Source organism: Oncorhynchus mykiss, chromosome 1 (genome assembly GCF_057628025.1).
Source record: "Oncorhynchus mykiss isolate SJ-2025 chromosome 1, ASM5762802v1, whole genome shotgun sequence".
In the NCBI taxonomy this organism is placed as follows: Eukaryota; Metazoa; Chordata; class Actinopteri; order Salmoniformes; family Salmonidae; genus Oncorhynchus; species Oncorhynchus mykiss.
In genome coordinates this window covers 40,550,851-40,569,296 of record NC_143022.1, presented here as the reverse complement: position 1 = coordinate 40,569,296, position 18,446 = coordinate 40,550,851, and the positions used below count along the sequence as shown (strand labels likewise).

The following is an 18,446-nucleotide window of genomic DNA, read 5'->3' as shown; positions in this document are numbered from 1 at the left end:
TACGTTCGTATTCATTCCTCAAAGATCCTAGAACGTAACCAGACTTCACTATATCATTAGTAGTGTAGTATATCCTATAGGACACCAAATTTGGTCAGAGAGCGACGCCTTCATGGCGTGACGATGACACTGGCGGTCACTTGATTGACTGTAACTTTGTCAAATAAGCACTAATCGGGCTCAAACAAAGCTAGCTAGATAACCAATGAGCAGAGCTTTACGGGAGGACCTGTCACTGCTAACCTTGTGTGACAGCAAGCCTTTTCATTTTGGACAAAAATTGCAAGAATATGGAGAGTTATGAAGTTATGAAAACTGGGTGTTTTGCAAATGTTGCACTTACAATATGGCTACTAATACTGGAAAAGCTAAATCAAAGTCCAAGTATGTAGATTTGACGATATTCTTGCAGAAAAATGTAATGTAAATGTAAATGTGTCATTCACAATTTGCCCAAATGTACCTGGGTGACTTCACACTAAATGTAATGTACCTTGCTCATACTTCAAGTTATCAATCTTTGCTACACTGCTACACTGCTGCACTCTTGTGGACACCATCAGAATTACAACCAGAGTGATGGCTAGATTTGAGACCTTTCTGTTGCTTTTCAAAGATGGTGGTAGAAAACAAATACAAAAAAGGTTGGTTTCTTCATTGTATTTTCTTCTACCAGATCTATTGTGTTATATTCTCCTACATTCAATTCACATTTTCACAAACGTCAAAGTGTTTCCAATCAAATGGTACCAACAATATGCATATCCTTGCTTCAGGGCCTGAGCTACAGGCAGTTAGATTTGGGTATGTCATTTTAGTCAACAATTGAAAAAAACGGGGGCTATCCCTAAGAATTTTTAAGATGTCAGCTGCTAATTTTCAGATATACACCACATAATCACAGCCATTTTACCTGGACTATATGTTGCTGCCAAGTCATGATTTCCCTCGGGGTTAGCTTTGCAATAACCAAGTGGTGAGACACATAGCCCTATATATTTACATGTTTCAGGTACACTCCGATAGGTGTCCGCGTCACATACAGTATCTTCTATTGACATTATCTTCTATTGTTTGTCCTCATATGTCTGTTTTTCAGCATAAAGTACTCTGTAGCCACATAGTGTGGACACCAGGTGAGACCACACACACACAATAACAGTCTCTCTTCTTCACTTCATCCCTCTCCCCCTTCTCCCTAAATCCTCTATGTTATATCAGCTGTTTTGGTGAACCCCTCCCGCATCTAAACTGGCTGACACAAAGGGCACAGCATGATCATAGGTGAGATGTCACTTGGTCGGGTCAACAGGAAGTATTATTAAAGAGATGCTTTACATTTAAATACAGAGAGAGATGTAGTCATCCAGGAGTTAATGATCCAAGGTCATTTTTGCATTTCACCTCCTGATTTAAGATGACTGACCATGTTAGAATAAAAAAAAACAAGGCTTAATCATGCTCTCGCTCTATCTATTTGTCACTCATCTGCAGGTATGTTTTGATGTGAGAGAGGAAGCCAGTCCCATCATCGCCACCTCACTCGCTCTTAAGATAACCTTCGGGCCAACTGAATCATGAATCATGCTGTCTGCCGCTGTTCTTACCTCTTTCCCTTTCTCTCTTCTACACCTCGCTATTAGCCCCGAGGACAGACGTGATTATGGGGCCTTACTTAGTGGGAGCAGTGAGGAGGCGCTTTGAACAGTTTGTACAGCCCGGGGTACTGCACTTCGAACTAAGTTATAGATGCAGGCAGCCTGGAGAGCCACTACGGGCGCTAGCTAATGACATTGAGAGCCTCTTTCGGCGGGCATATGCTCACATGCCCCCCTCCGTGCAGAGCGAGCTAGCACGGGACCAGTTCATACAGGCACTCTCCTACTATGCGGGCTGGTGGGCAGAGCAGCCCAGAGTTGGAAAAGCCTGCATGGGTGGCTGAAATGACTGAACTAATTTGTGCTGTGTCGCTACAGGCGGCATGAAACACACGCCCCTGGTCCCAGGGTCTGCTGGGGGTGTGGCCAGCCAGGCCATATGCGCCGGGATTGCCCCATGTCCCCAGAGCTTAGAGAAACGGCTCGGGGTCCGCATGGACCGGGGTGTGCGGAACCCTGGCTCTCTCCCAACCATCATCATCTTCAGGAGGAGCAAGGCTACGCTTCTTTAGAAGCACAGGCTGCCAGTTGGACCTAAATGGGGGCACACTGAGCTTCCAGGGAGGGCCGGCAGTCACCATGGCTCCCCCTAATGTCACATTCGCTCAACCCAACAAACCCTTTACTCCAACAGTTAAAGCAGCAGAGACTCATGGCTGCCCCCCTCACCCACATATGTGTGTGACTTTTCCCCAGCCCCTCTGTCACCTATGGCTGTTTGTTACATTCCCCCAGCTACCTCCACGACACATCCCTCCGTGAGCCCGGGCAGTGCCTCCCCCCAGCCCAGCTATCCCAGATAGGAGAGGAGAGGACATTGTCTGCAGTGAGGGAGATATGGGGGAGGAACTGTGTTGGTCTTGACCCCAAGCAGCAGGAACGTTGTGGCAGTTGCTGTTTGAATTCAGAGACAGCTTTGTGCTGAGTGAGGAAGAGGTGGGTCAGACTCATCTGGTGCAGCATGAGATCGACACAGGTGATGCGTTCCCGCCGTATCCCGCTGGCATGCCAGGAGGCGGCAGACAAGGCTGTGTTGGAGATGCAGCGGGCAGACTTTATCGAGCCCTCAGACAGCCCCTGGGCAGTGCCAGTCGTCATGGTTCCTAAGAAGGGGGGCAAGCTGAGGTTCTGTGCGGACTACAGGCGGCTGAATGAGGTAACCAGGAAGGACTCATACCCCATACCATGTATCGATGAGTCACTGGACCTGGTTAGAGGGTCCTCCTGGTTTTCCTCACTAAACCTCCGCAGTGGCTACTGGCAGGTGCCCCTCTCCCCAGAGGCCCAGGAGCTTCCTGGGCCTGGCCCTCGTACTACAGGAGGTTTGTACGGGGCTTCTCAAGCGTCGCTGCTCCCCTGAACTGCCTGCTGCAGAAAGACAAGGCCTTCACTTGGACACTGGAGTGTGAGGAGGCATTCAACACCCTCAAACGTGTCCTGATTAGGGCCCCCGTGCTCGCTACCCCTGACCTCAACTTGCCCTTTATCCTGGACACAGATGCGAGCAATGTAGGCATGGGTGGGGTGCTGGGGCCAGAGGGGGAGAGAGTGGTGGCGTACTTCAGCAAAATATTTGACAAACATGAACGCTGCTACTGTGTCACCTGGTGGGAGCTCCTTGCTGTTGTGGCTTCCATCAAACACTTCAAGAACTACCTGGGCGGCCTGCCCTTTACCGTAAGGATGGAACATTCTGCTCTCCAGTGGCACATGTCTTTCAGAGAGCCAGAGGGGCAGGTGGCACCGCTGGTTGGAGGAGCTTCAGCCATACGACTTCACAGTGGTGCACATGGCAGGGGCATGCCACTCCAACTCTGACGCCATGTACCGTTGGCCCTGTACTGCAGACGAGTGCCGCCACTGTGAGCGGAGAGAGGGACGTGAGAGGGAGCTGTGTGCAGAGGAGTGGGTCTGTGCCACAGTGTGTCGGGCGAGCGGGCCTGTCTGCTGTGAAGTGCAGACTGTCGACATGACAGCAGCAGGGACGGGACACAGACCTACAGCCGGTGCTACAGTGGGTAGAGGCGCAGCTGAGGCCACCGTGGGAAGAGGAGCCGCGCTCTCACTCGCGAGCAAAGGCTTGTGGTCAAAGTTTGAGAGACTGCACAAAAGCACTGCGGGAGACTGTGCTCCAGAACACTCATGGGGGGTGGGGACTGGACACTTTGGGGTCACAAGAACACTCCGCCGCCTCCGTCAGGGATCTTACTGGGGGCAGCACGAGGGATGTGGAGGACTTTTGCCACCGCTGTGACAACTGCACAGCGAGAAAGGGCACCCCCGGCCGCTCTTATGCTCAGCTAATGTGCGGGCTCCCATGGAGAGGATGGGAGTGGATGTAGTTGGGCCGTTCCCCACCACAGACAGTGGAAACTGCTGGGTGCTCACGGCCATGAAGTATTTCACAAAATGGCCCGAGGCCTATGCTCTGCCTGACCAGGAGACCATTGTCGACACTCTGACAGTGGGGATGTTCAGCAGGTTTGGAGCTGCGGAGTCCATCCACAACGACCAAGGCAGAAACTTTGAGTCCTGTGTGAGAGGTTGGGTATGCACAAGACCCGCACTACTCCTCTCCATTGTCATAGGGATGGCCTTGTGGAGCGCTTCAACAAAAGGCTGGGACAGCAGCTGGCCATCGTCTCTGCCAAACACCAGCATGACTGAGACAAGCACCTGCCTATGGTCCTCATGCCATGCCGCTCCGCTGTCCAAGATTCCACTCCTACATGCCTGCCTTCCTCATGCTGGGGAGAGAGATCCGCATCCCTGCAGAGCTGGCATTTGGTCGGCCCCTGGATGGCCCTTATGTTCCCCCGGGGCCGGAGTATGCCCGGAGACTCCAGGACCGCCTGTAGACAGTCCACACCTTCGCCAGAGAGCAGCTGGTGAATGCAGGTGTGAGGCAGAAGAGGAACTGCGCACACCCGGGGAAGGCACTTTGTGGCTGGGGAGCTGGTCTGGATCTACAGTCCCCTAAGAAAAAAAGGAAGATGCCTCAAGTTGGGCAGTCACTGGGTGGGACCCTGCAGCGTCCTGGCGAGGTTAGGGGAGGTTGTTTACCGGGTGCACTGCACCGGGACAGGTTAGCCCATACAAAGGGGCCTCTTCTCCCCAAACCCCAGGGACTCCCTGGAAGTTAAGTATTGGAAGTTAAGACCAGGTTTAGCCATTCTCTCTCTTACATCTGGCCTTCACACGAGAAGGTCACAGTTATTTTATTGGGTATCCTTCATATATTTGGCGTGGGCTATGGCCAAACAGTATCCTGTGTGAAGTTGGGCATTACAGGAAAGTTCTCCTGCAACAAGGCAATGAAATTAAGATCCTGAATCTGTACAAGGTAATTAACTACTGTATGGGAATGAGGACTAATTAGCCAAGAAAATTACTAATATAAGTAATCAGTATAAGTATAAGTAACTGCCTCAGCAGTTCCCTGTGCACCAGAATTGGGGGAGGAGAGAAATGTTTTTTTTTGGCAGTGGATCAATCGCTGAAAAACTCATTCATTTTACTGAAGATCTAAATGCCACTCAGAGTGCACATAGGGTGGCAGGTAGCCTAGCGGTTAGTTTGGCCAGTAACCAAAAGATCACTGGTTTGAATACCCGAGCTGACAAGTTGAAAAATCTGTCAATGTAGAGTAGAGTGGTTGTTAATGAGCAACAAGTTCTGAAATGTACTTTCACTCTGTTTAAGACATACAGTAATTAAAGATCAGAGAGACAGTATTTTGGTCTATGCAATATCGTAACGTTCCTGTGTGTGTGCAGGTATACAATATGTGCCATCTCTGTGGAGTGGCCCTGAGGACAGACAAAGGTCCAGAGCATGAGGTCCATGGGCTTCTGGATGAGGCCTGCAGGATTGCCCTGTGGAGGATGGGCTGTAAGGCCACCAGCTGGCCAGAGGTCATCCTCAAGGTCTTCAAAGTGGACGTGGCGGGGGACATGGAGACAGTCCAACCCCATCCGCTGCTGGATGTTGGCCATGCGAGGAAGGGGCTTCTGCAGCTTCTCCAGGATCAATGTCCCTGAGTGGAGACCCCACACTACCCACTGCCCCCTTTGAAACCCTCCCTATAGCGGAAAGGGAGGAAGAGGAGGAATCCCCCTCGTGGAGTCCCAACGCCTAGCCAAGAGGACCAAGTGGGACCTCCAGGACAATGCTGATATTGTTGGGGAGAAGAGAGCCTGGAGAACAGAGACAGAGCCCCACCAGGGACCTGGCCTTAGACCCTGGATGAGACCCAGCTTCCAGAGAGCTCAGTGGATGAAGAGCATAACTGTCTGCCAGAAAGAGCACCTGATTGCCAGGCTGCTGACCGATAACCTCCCTGTGGACTTCCTGAGGTCAGACACCTATCAGTTGTGTGAACAACTGCTGTTTGAGCCCGTCCAGTCCCCCTGAAGACACCTCTTCTGCCGCAGCTGCATCACTAAATAAATATGCTCTCTTGGCCCCCACTGCCCTGCTTGCACCCTGCCCTGCGCCCCTGTCAGTCTCAATGCCCCGGGCTAAGGCCTTCCTTGGGGTGCTGCACTCCCTGCCACTCCTCAGAGAGAGCTGTGGGGAGCGGGTACAGCAGGACTCGTTCAGCGCCCACTGTCTGGATCACCAGCTGGAAGAAGAGGAGGGTGGCTGTTGGTCTCCAGAGAAGAGCCTGGACAACTTCCTGCCTGTCCATAAACAGGTAGGCCCGAAAGCATCTCTTGTCGCTGACAAGGCACCCCCAGAAGTACCGGTTGAGGGACATAAAGACCCAGGTGAAGGTGGGCGGGAAACGAACACCGATAGGCAGACGAACTGGAGGCCATGTTGCAAGGTTCGAGTCTGGGCATTCTTTCTCTCAACCCCCCCCTCTCTCACCCCCTATCTCTGTCTCTCCTCTTTTCATTCTCTCTCTAATGCACAATAACTTTTGTCAAGAGTCTGTTAGGATCAAAACAACATCAGCAGCAATTGTATCTGCAAATTATACTGGCAGCACAGTCCTACACTCTGCAGCCAATACATCAGTTTATGCCAGATTTACTGATTCACCCCGATCTCCCCAACATAACATTCATAATGAAAACAAATGCAGGGGTGCAATTAAGAGATTCCCTTCTGAAATTATCAGCAAAGTGCTGGAATTAGCTTGTGGACTTACCAGTTGCACTTAGCCATCCTGGATCCGAGATCGTGAATACAGCCTGAAGCTAATTACCATAACGCAACGTTAACTATTCATGAAAATCGCTAATGAAATGAAATAAATATGCTAGCTAGCCTTTTGTTAACAACACTGTCATCTCAGATTTTCAAAATATGCTTCTCAACCATAGGAAAACAATCATTTGTGTAACAGTAGCTAGCTAGCGTAGCATTTAGCGTTAGCATTAGCATTAGCATTCAGCAGGCAACATTTTCACAAAAAACAGAAAAGCATTCAAATAAAATCATTTACCTTTGAAGAACTTCAGATGTTTTCAATGAGGAGACTCTGTTAGATAGCAAATGTTCAGTTTTTCCTGAAAGATTATTTGTTTAGGAGAAATCGCTCCGTTTGGTGCGTCACGTTTGGCTACCAAAAAAACCCTGAAAATCCAGTCATCAAAACGCCGAACTTTTTTCCAAATTAACTCCATAATATCGACTGAAACATGGCAAACGTTGTTTAGAACCAATCCTCAAGGTGTTTTTCACATATCTCTTCGATGATATATCGTTAGTGGAAGTGTGCTTTCTGTCCTGAATCCCAGGAGAAAATGCCCGCAACTGAAGATTACGCACCAATTTAGACAAAGGACACCGGGCGGACCCCTGGAAAATGTAGTCTCTTATGGCCAATCTTCCAATGATATGCCTACAAATACGTCACAATGCTGCAGACATCTTGAAGAAACGACAGAAAGCGCAGGCTAGTTCTGGTGCATTCACAGCCATATAAAGAGACATTGGAAAACAGAGCTTCAGAAATTCTGCTCATTTCCTGTTTGAAGTTTCATCTTGGTTTCGCCTGTAGTATGAGTTCTGTGGCACTCACAGATAATATCTTTGCCGTTTTGGAAACGTTAGACTGTTTTCTTTCCAAAACTGTCAATTATATGCATAGTCGAGCATCTTTTCGTGACAAAATATTGCGCTTAAAACGGGCACATTTTTTTTATCCATTCATAAAAAATTGTCTTAGTACCTGCCTTTGTTTCTCTCTTTCTACTCTTTTCTTTCTTTCTATCTCTCTCCATCTCCCTCTCTCTCCATCATTATTTAAATAAAGGTTAAAAAAATATAATCTCTCTCTCTCTCTTTGGTCTGCATCCTGCTGTGTGTCTGGCCATCCAGGTCAACATGTTCCTGAGCTACAGCCAGTATCACATGATGTAGTAGTGGGCACCAGATCATCCAGCTCCTGCACACCCTGCGGGCTGCAGAGAAGGAGCTCCTCCCAGGCTACCACCCTTTCGAATGGCAGCCGGCCCTCAAGGTCGTGTCCAGATCCTGCCATGTGGGGATCATTGACAGGCTATCAGGGTGGACCACCTCTGGAGATAACTCCCCAGCGAACAACATCACACGTTGATTCCGATACGATGTGGCCCTGGTGTCGACCTTGAAAGACCTGGAGGAAGACATACGAGGCCCGGAGGACAGCACCTGCACCTCTGGCTTCAGTGTCATGATCGAGGAGTCCTACGATGGCATGGGCAACATCAGTGAGAAGCAAGGTGGAGGACCAGCCATCCTGGAAAAGGCTGTGCATTTCTCCATCACCATCATGTCAGTCTCTATCCAGGCTGAGGGTGAAGATGAGGCAATCACCATCTTCCGGGCGCTCATGCCCATCTCAGAGATGTCTGATGTTTGTGGACGAGTCGGGCCACGAGAGACTCATAGAAATCCTGGGGCACGTGGTGGCCGAAAGGAACACTACGAAGCATAGTCGTCTCATTCTGTCTGTGGGCGGCCTTTGTCTTTCCATCGGTTTCCACTTCAGGGGCACGGGTAACGTCAAGATGATGGTGTGAGATATAGAGGGTTTGGAGGCTTCAGGCTCCACTTACTGCATGCTGTGTGACGCCACTCAGGCAGAGGCCTCCCACAATATGACTCTCTACTCTATTACTCGCAGCCATGGCGAAAACCTGGAGCGCTACGTACTCTGGAGGACCAACCCTTATTCTGAATGTTGCTGTGAGACTCGGTCAAAGGTGTCTCTGCTAAGCCCTTCATGGAGACCCAGTCCACCCTGCACTGCAACGTCACCGAGTTCTACAAGATCTTCCAGGATGAGATAGGGGAGGTCTACCACAATACCAACCCCAGTCATCTGGCAGGCCACCCTGAGGAAGAAGATGAAGATGTGGAGGTGGTGTGTGAGCTGGTGCACAAAGCGGAGTGGCAGGAAGCTCTGAGGGAGATGATGGTTCTTTACCTCCAGATGGAGCCTGTGTGGCGCTCCACCTGCTCGGCCAAGGAGTGCCCAGACCAGCTCTGCCGGTATGACTTCAACTCCCAGCGCTTCGTAGAGCTGTTCGCCACTGTCTTCAAGAACAGGTATGACGGCAAGATCACCAACTACCTACACAAGACCTTGGCCCACGTGCCGGAGATCGTGGAGAGGAATGGCTCCATCTGTGTCTGGACCAGCGAGGGGAATAAGTCTGGGAACAAAATTTTCAGACGGTTCAGGAAGATGAACGCTTGCCAGTCCAAGGCCTTTGAGCTGGAGGACGTGCTGAAGCACCACCGGCTCTACAACTCCAAGTACCTGGAGAAGTTCATGGAGTCTCACAAAACTCTGCTAAAGCCGTGTAGGTCACTATTGACCCTTTAGAGAGTCAGGAGACACAGCAGGATGCTGGCAACTCACTAGATGTCCCAGACTTACAAATATTGTTTGATTTGACAGTTCTTTGGGACTTCGTGGATTATGTCAGGAATATGTCTTAGCCACAGCATGCATGATTCTAGTCTGTTTTGTACTGTTCTGTTTCAAACTTAATATTTACTCTACAATATGAACTACAGTATGTATGTATTAGTAGTGATGTAGGAGGAAGATACTATATTCTCTAAGACACAATATTATTGAAAATGCCCCAAAATGTCTTTGATCCATCATATACTTTGAGGAAATTTGAAAAGGCTTTCTATCTTACATTTCATTTTCATTCGTCATTTCCAATAGGTTTCTGACTGTCCTTCTCAGCCTTTGCACTTTATATCGGTGTTTTATATTTCTTAATTTTGAGTTAATAATTTGAGTGCAGAGATCAGACATCGTTTCCTCTCCTCTGCTTTTAGCAAGAAGATAGTTGCTGTTTTATCTCTGGGTGTCTGTGAAATACGAGACAGTGTATTGTATTGAATGGGCTATGACACATCCATGAATTTATCCAGAGAGGTTATTTATGGGAGCAAATAAAAGCACTGTAATGGAGAGAGAATTGTGTTAAAGAGGCTCACATTTATGATCGCTGTATTAATTTATCTGCAGAGCTGTAGCAAAATGGAATCATGAAGACTTAGATTGTATTTGTTTCAGGGCTGCCTTCTGAAGAAATATTGCTTTAGAGCTTTATATTCGGGTCCCCAAGGGCCAAAATGTGGGCCTAGTTGTCTTTGAAACCATTTGTATCTGTTTTAGCGTTTGAGAAATGATACCACTCTACCTCCATTCATGAAATAAAAAATAAACTGCACGTTTCGTTGATCACATGAAGATGCTGTATGGTACACTACTAGGCCTAACACCCTTAAACTTGCCTCAAGAAGTATTTAGATTATCTTTATTGAATCCTCACACGCCCTGACTCTAGGACTCTTCTGGGGCCAAGCACAGCCATTTACTTTAAAAATAAACGGAGGGAAGCGAGACCATTGAGAGGAACTTGTGACATGCAATTAAAAAATATACAGTGCCAGTCAAAAGTTGACACACCTACTCATTCCAGGGTTTTTCTTTAGTTTGACTATTTTCTACATTGTAGAATAATAGTGAAGACATCAAAAATATGAAATTACACATATTAACCAAAAAGTGTGAAACTCTGAATATATTTCATATTTGCGAATCTTCAAAGTAGCCACCCTTTACTGTGTATTTTGGATGCTTTCAATGTTCTGATTCTATTTTACTGTCATTAGTTTAACCATATGGTGTACATATTTTCATATGTAATATTTCATTCAACAGTTGTCGCAGTCACACAATAAAATAATGTTTTACATTAATAGGTTTAATTTATTTTAATTTATGGAAAAGCATTTACTACATATAGAATGATATGCTATATGGTTTGTGTGAATCTCATATCAGTGTATTCAATTTGCTGTTTTGTCATGTTTCAAGAGTACATTTCAGGAATGTTACCAAAACAATTACTTGAATGAAAATAACAATATGTAGCATACTGCATTTATTAACTGTTCATTTGTTTAGTGTGTATTTGATGGTTTTATTTACCTTTTTATTGTTTGATGATTACTGAATTAATTGTATATATATACACACCTCTACAAAACTGTTATTAACCTTTCCTGTAGTCCAAATATATTGTGATTATGTTATTGATAACTGAGCATATGTGTTGGTTTACAGATGGGGCAATTAATATATAATTACATCTGTGTGAACTGGTTAATTGTCACGGCTGGCTGAAGGACTGGACCAAGGTGCAGCATGGTAAGCGTACATTTTCTTTTTATTAAAAATGACGCCGACAAAACAAAGAACAAAACCAAACCGTGAAGCTTTGGGCTATGTGCCCTGAACAAAGTCAAAGTTAACTTCCCTAGGGTGGACATAGAATGCCCACCCTAGTCACACCCTGGCCTAACCAAAACAGAGAATAAAAAGCCTCTATGGCCAGGGCGTGACAGTACCCCCCCCCCCCCCCCCCCCCCTCCGGCCGTAAAACCTGACTCTAAAGGGGAGGGTCCGGGTGGGCCTTCTTACGGCGGCGGCTCGGGTGCGGGACGTGGACCCCAATCTGGACTGAGGGGGGGGCGCCTCTGGACTGAGGGGGGGGGGGAGCCTCTGGACTGTTTGAGGTTGTGGACAGGTGTCTTTTATACTGATAACAAGTTCAAACAGGTGCCATTAATACAGGTAACGAGTGGAGGACAGAGGAGCCTCTTAAAGAAGAGGTTACAGGTCTGTGAGAGCCAGAAATCTTGCTTCTTTGTAGGTGACCAAATAATTATTTTCCATCATAATTTGCAAATAAATTCATTAAAAATCCTACAATGTGATTTTTTGGATGTTTTTTCTCATTTTGTCTGTCACAGTTGAAGTGTACCTATGATGAAAATGACAGGCCTCATCTTTTTAAGGGGGAGAACTTGCACAATTGATGGCTGACTAAATACTTTTTTGCCCCACTGTATATGTAGCTAGCTAACGTTATATAGACAATGCATAATGTCTACAGACATTGGAGTTAGCTAGCTATAATCTTAGCTACTACAATCAGTGTTAAATCTAGCAAAAAAAGGTTATACAGACAATCAACGTATATAGATCTTCTTCATAGCTAGCCTCTACAATCAGTGTCAAATCTCCCATTGAAATCAGAATTTCAGCATTGCTTACCTGCTCAGGTAGCTAGCTACTGTCTGAGCTTCACGAGGCACTTGAATGTTTGGCTCCAATGTTACTGAATGTTGTAATAAGTTAGGCAATCTGCTTTGTGTAGCTTTAAGCTATGTAGACAGACAGTGGTTGACAGAGCTTGTGGTGCTTGATTGACTCAGATACGTTAACTGGTTAACTGTCTGTGACCACTGCTGACAGGCAGGTGTGCATGCGTACATGTTTTCACATGTGAAATGTCACGTGTAGTTTCTGGTATCACATGTTGAAATTTTGCATCCCCATGTTACATTTATTTAACATGAGATCGTGTTCTCACGTGCTCACGTCGTCACGTGTAGTTACATGTTGTCACATTAACTTCACACAAGATCACATGTGTTCACGTGTTCAATTGTGGAATTCATTAGGGACACCACAAACTGTCAGTAATCTCCCCAAGGAGAAGTGGGTGTGGAGTCAGGTGCAGGAGAGAGCAAATTCCGGAAAAAGGTCATTTTATTAACAAGTCCAAAGAACAGGAACAGGACTACAACAGTAGCCTCAAAACAACCGGACACCGTCCAGAAAAAAACCTGTTCAACAGAACACAAGAAAACGCAACCCAAACAAAATGACAGCTAACGTAGCAATCCAGCACAAAACCCAGAGGGTATGGCGAGATTAAAATACCCCCTAATTACCCTAAATTGTTCTCAGGTTCTCAATAAAGGCTTCCAATATTTCGTTGCATGTCATGATTTATGCATTTTTTCAAGCTGTTACATTTCGCCCTGTTACAACTGACCTGTGAGGTACAGTAAATTATAATTTCACTCCTTATATTTGAGACAAAGTCAAAACTGCTAAAAGTGTTATAACCATCCTCGGTCTCCCCTATTAACTTCACCGGCCCTCCCCATAACTTCAATGTACAAATAAGAGAGCAGGTCTGGAATCAGTGTGGCAGGATATGATGATTACACAGAAGGATCACCAAGATTTTACGTGATGGTCTTTCTGGGAGGCAGGAGAAATAATGAGGAGGCAACTTTAACGCTGATCGCTTTTAATATAATATTTACGGTGACAATAGTAAAACAATTAGTTACCGGATCCGGACAACTAACTAAGTTAAATCGGAGAGGTGCCTGCTCAAATTATACTACAATAACAATGAGCTGGTAGTCCAATTACAGTTCATGTAATAACAGTTGAAGAACAATGATTATGTTAAATGATTTCAGAACGTTAATTTGAACCGTAGCTAGGTTGTTTACAGGACAGTTTGTTTCTCTGCAAATAAATATTTTCTTGCTCATTTGCTTCAGTGTTCTTATTGTTCTGGTGATATAAACTTGAATAAACAAAGGCACTCTACTGAGTTAGCCCAGGTCTCAGCTGTGGACTCCTCACAGTGGCAGTGTAAATGCTGGATTTGTTACACTGAGTCACAGACATACATCCAGGTTTTATTTGGCAAACCTCTTTCACATCTAAGTGAAGGTGGATATTAGCTCTTTGTCTTGCTCTGTGTGTGTGTGTGTCTGTCATTGCAGCTGCGGATCATTAAGGGGCATCATTGTATGTATCCCATTTTGTCAGTGAACCCTACAAAACCATGATCTGGAGAGACATCCATCATTATCCCCTCTGTGAATAGTTTGGCATTTCACACAACACAGTTGAGTGTCAGGCGTGCAGTACCATGTGCAGTCAGTGGGACTGTGATACATGTCCTCTCACAGTACACTTCACCTGATGCATGACTCACATATTAAACTGTCTTTATTTCCTTCCCAAGCATACACACACACACACACACACACACACACACACACACACACACACACACACACACACACACACACACACACACACACACACACACACACACACACACACACGTCTGCCACTGATTAGATAATGTTTTCGTGTTTTTTGGAGGGGCTGTGACGTGTTTTTTGGAGGGGCTGTGAGAAGGTAGTTTGCAAAACAAAGTCTGCAACCACGATTGTCTGGAAGAACGTTAGAACTTAAAAACAAACAAGCAGCGGAACACCTGTGTCTCTCTCTGAGCTGTTGCTTGAAGTGGCAAGGAGGGTGGGGAGGGGTGGAGGAAAGGAGAATATATTTACGCTACAGCACCAGAAACAGGAAATAAAGCATTCCTCTAACAGCTAAATTGGCACTGTGGAAATGTTTCTTCCATGAGTTAAGATTATAGGCATCCAAATCAGCACGGAATAACAAACCTGCTTAGTCAGTCAGTTCCTTACCAACACATTTCTGTCGAAGATATGCTTTATGCTACTGCTGGGTATGTGCAGTGCTGTGCAGTGCTGTGTATGGGAGGCTCAGCAGTGAGCCATGGACCCTGAGCCGTGCAGCGAGTTGCAGAGTATAATTGATTTCTAGAACAGAGTAATTAGAAAGTGCTCCAGCACCTGTTTCTGACCCCGTTATAATGTTTCACTACCTGACGAGTTTTCCCCTGCAGGACTCCGGTTTTGACAAATGGCTGCAGTGAGAGTGGTGATGTTCTGCCGATCATAATTACTGCAATATTTATCGCTGTTCAATGTAATGCTAATCACTCCCCCTGTAGTGATTGGGATTAAGCAGAACAGAGTTGGCAACGGGATAATTCAGGATAATTCCACCTGGGTCAGGCTAATATGGCCGCCATGATGCTGAACTCATAAGCCTCTTTGCGACAAGTGAGCCTTCGATACTGCTGCAGCTCTGCTCTCTCTCCTACATAATCAGACCCTATCCCTCTCTGTTCTCCATCACTGCTCATTTCTATCTATTTCTTTCTGACCTTTTCCCTGTCTTTTCACCACTCTCACTTCACCTTATCTCTAATCTCTGTCTACATCTCTGTCTCTGTTTCACGCCCCCCACCCCCCCTGGAGGCCCTCAAGCGTTTTTGCAGCCCTTCAGAACAGATCTAATACCAGTTCCTGTCTTCCTTCAAACATCTGACTCCAGGTCTGTCCCCTTCACATACCTGACTCCAGGTCAGTCTCCTTCAAACACCTGCTGACTCGTGGTCAGTCACAGTCTTCACACACCTGACTTTAATTTTAAATTGACATGGTTGTCAATGAGGAATTTTCCAATTCAATTGAAAACTGAATTGACCCCAAGCCTTTCACAGGCCCACAGGATGTGATCATATAGGGCAGATACTTTACAGTAGTGTATTAGGTTGATACGCAGACAGCTGTTTTCTCCTCAAAGGGAGTACTAGGAGTGGACAAACAAGGCTGCCCTGCGAACCCAGTCATCTCTCTGGGGAGATGGAGAGATCAGGGGACAGCAGGCAAAGGAAGAGGGATGGAGAGGTGGATGCTTGTAAACAACAGGTGTGGACTAACAGTGAAATGCTTACTTGAGGGCCCTTCCCAACAATGCAGAGAGAAAGAAAATAGAAAATGAATAGAAAAGTAAAACACATAATAATAAAAGTAATAGATACACAATGGGCAGCTGGGAGAAGGTGCTCTTATTCTCCATAGACTTTACAGTGTCCCAAAACTTTTTTGGAGTTAGTGCTACAGGATACAAATTTCTGTTTGATAAAGCTAGCCTTAGCTTTCATAACTGACTGTGTATATTGGTTCCACGCTTCCCTGAAAATGTGCATATCGTGGTGGCTATTTGATGCTCATGCAGAACGCCACAGGATGTTTTTGTGCTGGTTAAGGGCAGTCAAGTCTGGGGTGAACCAAGGGCTATATCTGTTCTTAGTTCTACATTTTTTGAATGGGACATGCTTATTTAAGATGGTGAGGAAAGCACTTTTAAAGAGTAACCAGGCATCCTCTATTGAAGGGATGAGGTCAATATCCTTCCAGGATACCTGGGCCAGGTCGATTAGAAAGGCCTGCTCGCTGAAGTGTTTTAGGGAGCGTTTGACGATGATGAGGGGTGGTCGTTTGACCGCGAACCCATTACGGACACAGGCAATGAGGCAGTGATCGCTGAGATCCTATTTGAAGACAGCAGAGGTGTATTTAGAGGGCAAGTTGGTCAGGATGATATCTAAGAGAGTGCCCATGGTCACGGATTTAGGGTTGTACCTTGTAGATTCCTTGATAATTTGTGTGAGATTGAGGGCATCTAGCATAGATTGTAGGACGGCCGGGGTGTTAAGCACATCCCAGTTTAGGTCACCTAACAGTACGAACTCTGAAGATAGATGGGGGGCAATCAATTCACATATGGTGTCCAGGGCACAGCTGGGGGCTGAGGGGGGGGGGGGGGGGGGGGGTGCTTATGAATCGGCAACGGTGAGAGACTTGTTTCTGGAAAGATGGATTTTTAAAAGTAGAAGCTCGAATTGTTTGGGCACAGACCTGGATAGTATGACAGAACTCTGCAGGCTGTCTCTGCAGTAGATTGCAACTCTGCCCCCTTTGGCAGCTCTATCTTGTCAGAAAATGTTGTAGTTGGGGATGGAGATTTCAGAGTTTTTGGTGGCCTTCCTAAGCCAGGATTCAGACACGGCTAGGACATCAGGTTTGCCAGAGTGTGCTAAAGCAGTGAATAAAACAAACTTAGGGAGGAGGCTTCTAATGTTAACATGCATGAAACCAAGGCTTTTACGGTTACAGAAGTCAACAAATGAGAGCACCTGGGGAATGGGAGTGGTGCTTGGGACTGCAGGGCCTGGATTAACCTCTACATCACAAGAGGAACAGAGGAACATTAATGATAGCCAAGTCACAACATTCCCTCCCTGGCTACAAGTCCAAGGTGCTGACACCCACAAATATCTGACAGTGAACTCCCACCTGGATAAGCATGTATAATTATCAATGTGCTGCGCTGGGAGTAAAATCAGGTGAGGGGGAGAAGAGGTGAGGGGGAGTGTAGTGGAAGGCGGCTCGACTGTATCTCTATGAAACTGAGCACATCGTAATTGCCTTTACATCAGGATCGATGACCGCTCTGTATTTGGCATCTGAATCAATCTGACTGTCAGGGATGATGGCTTTTACACTTCTGCTGTCATGTGTTTTAGTAGTTTCTGAGAAGAGCATATGCAAGGTATCTATTGCCGAGACATTAAAGCTTACCGTAGCTGTGGCCTCCAGGTTATGTTCGTCAAAAGAGACTAACTTGGTCATTTTGTCATTCTCAAACTTTAAAACCTGTTTGGGATAGGGGGCAGCATTTTCACGTTCGGATGAAAAGCCTGCCCAGAGTAACCTTCCTGCTACTCAGGCCCAGAAGCTAATATATGCATATTATTATTAGTAGTATTGGATGGAAAACACTCTGAAGTTTCTAAAACTGTTTGAATGATGTCTGTGAGTATAACAGAACCCATATGGCAGATGAAAACCTGAGAAAAATCCAACCAGGAAGTGGGAAATCTGAGGTTTGTAGTTTTTCAACTCGTTGCCTATCGAATATACAGTGTCTATGGGGTCATATTGCACTTCTTAAAGCTTCCAGTAGATGTCACCAGTCTTTAGAACCTAGTTTGAGGCTTCTACTGTGAAGAGGGGGCTAAATGAGAGCTGATTCAACCAGAGATCTGCCAGAGTGCCATGAGCTGATCACGCGTGCACACGTGAGAGCGACCTGCGTTCCATTGCAATTCTAAAGACAAAGGAATTCTCCGGTTGGAACGTTATTGAAGATTTATGTTAAAAACATCCTAAAGTTTGATTCTATACATCGGTTGACATGTTTCTACGAACTGTAATATAACTTTTTAAACTTTTTGTCTGAACTTTCGTCTGGACTTGCATGCACCTAGTGAGTTTGGATTTAATCTTAAATTGAACTGAAACTAAGTAAACTTATATTCTGTTTTATTATATCTGATTAACAATATGAGTTCATAAGAAGGGATTGTGTGACACGGACAAGGAGTAATTAAAGTTAATGAACACCATTCCAACTAGGCAGAAACGAATGGGTTGTGGATTAAGTAAGCAGATAAGGTAGTTAACCTATGGTTGAACCGACGAAACTGAGCTCTGGGGTGTTTTAGATAAGGCTGTGAGTGCATTCCTAGGTTTTCTGTTAATTAGAACTGTCAGCTAAGTGGTGATCGATAATGTTGAGGGGTCAAAAGTTCATTCAGTTATGTTGTGTGTCCTGTGTATGTGCTAGGGGGGTCAGAATGAACTCAGGATGAACCTTTAAAGTTCCCTTTAGGAGCAATGAAATGACGTCATGTTATTGTATATAAACTGTTGCTCGTG

General features: G+C 46.0%; 2 pseudogenes; both read left to right on the top strand.

The window, feature by feature from the left end:
- Nucleotides 1-2,619: 2,619 nt before the first annotated feature.
- On the top strand, nucleotides 2,620-3,912 carry LOC149985502 (uncharacterized; annotated as a pseudogene).
- Nucleotides 3,913-5,443: 1,531 nt separating this feature from the next.
- On the top strand, nucleotides 5,444-9,461 carry LOC110520456 (V(D)J recombination-activating protein 1-like; annotated as a pseudogene).
- The last annotated feature ends 8,985 nt before the right edge of the window (nucleotides 9,462-18,446 follow it).